Source organism: Sinocyclocheilus anshuiensis, unplaced genomic scaffold (assembly GCF_001515605.1).
Source record: "Sinocyclocheilus anshuiensis isolate Anshui unplaced genomic scaffold, SAMN03320099.WGS_v1.1 scaffold176, whole genome shotgun sequence".
In the NCBI taxonomy this organism is placed as follows: Eukaryota; Metazoa; Chordata; class Actinopteri; order Cypriniformes; family Cyprinidae; genus Sinocyclocheilus; species Sinocyclocheilus anshuiensis.
In genome coordinates, this window is record NW_015555723.1 from 185,224 (window position 1) to 186,828 (window position 1,605).

Sequence of the window (1,605 nt, forward strand, 5' to 3'; positions counted from 1 at the left end):
TATTACTGCTTTTGCTGTATTTTGGATCAAATAAATGCAGGCTTGGTGAGCAGAAGAGACTTTAAAAACATTGAAAAATCTTACTGTTCAAAATCTTTTGACTGGTAGTGTACTTGCCAATTTGTGATTTTCAGTATGTGTATGTTTTGCCATGATACAAAGTCCCCAGGGGACTGTGGTGATGCCCTTTTTTTAAGCTAGTGCATCTGAGAGGTCAAGATTTGTTGAGGTAAAAATAATGGTTTAAAGTGCAGTACTACAATTGGATTGTTTTTACAGGTAAAAAATTATTAAACTAAATGAAAATAGACTCTACAGTACTGGTACTGTAAATGAAAATACGGTAATAATACTGTAAATAAAATACAGTAAAGACATTATTGTACTGTAAATGCAATTACAGTAATAATACTGTAAACATTTTTACAGTAATTTACTGGCATCCAGCTGCCAGTAAGTTACTGTAAAATTTACAGCAACCTATTTACAGTAGGAGTTACATCTACATGTAATTTCAAAATGATTTATTGTGGTAACACTTTAGAATACTGTTCCATCATTAATGAATAACTACACAAGAACACATATGTAACACAATATTAGCACTCTAGTAACTACTAGTAACTAAAAAGTAAGCAATAGTGAAATAGTAAGTAATAGTGCTTAACCTAATGTGGTATTTCACTATTAGTTAATCAGGAACTGCTATTTTTTTCCATACCTCCCCAAGAACCACTAAGAACTACTGTAAACTGGTTAATAATTAAAATGAACAGAATAATGTATAATGTATAATTAATTCTAAAGTGAAGGTTATGGTAACCCTCTAGTGACTCAACTATTACCAAATTCTTCAGAAGGAATTACTTATTATTTGGATCAGTATTCTAAAGTGCATAACATGATAACTCTATAGTAATTACTGAAATCATTGTAAGCTTTTGAGGTTTTTGTAAGATTCTGGATAGTAATTCCTTTGTTAATCAGGAACTGCTATTTTTTTCCATACCTCCCCAAGAACCACTAAGAACTACTGTAAACTGGTTAATAATTAAAATGAACAGAATAATGTATAATGTATAATTAATTCTAAAGTGAAGGTTATGGTAACCCTCTAGTGACTCAACTATTACCAAATTCTTCAGAAGGAATTACTTATTATTTGGATCAGTATTCTAAAGTGCATAACATGATAACTCTATAGTAATTACTGAAATCATTGTAAGCTTTTGAGGTTTTTGTAAGATTCTTACTGAGATCTTCACTTTAGAATACTGATCCAAATCATTAGTAGTTCCTTTAGAAGGATTTGTTAATACTTCAGTCATTACTAGTGGGTTACCATGATCTTCACTTTAGAATTAATTATACATTATGCATAATTCACATTAATTATTGTATAGTAGCTCTTAGTAGTTCTCCGGGATATATGAAAAAAAAATAGTAGTTACTGATTAGCTAATAGTGAACTACCAATTTCAACTGAGCACTATTACTTACTAAATTATTAATCAGAGTTTCTTGTTAGTTAATAGTACACTCTAAAAAATGCTGGGTTAAATATAACCCAGCGCTGGGTTAAAAAGGGACAAACCCAGCTATTGG

The 1,605-nt window shown here is 30.3% G+C and overlaps 1 protein-coding gene across 1 annotated transcript in view; it reads right to left on the reverse strand.

Annotated features, from left to right (window-relative positions):
* Positions 1 to 1,605, reverse strand: part of LOC107672569 (retinoic acid receptor RXR-alpha-B-like) — a 66,840-nt gene that overhangs the window by 15,201 nt on the left and 50,034 nt on the right. The gene's annotated exons all lie outside the window — the stretch shown is intronic.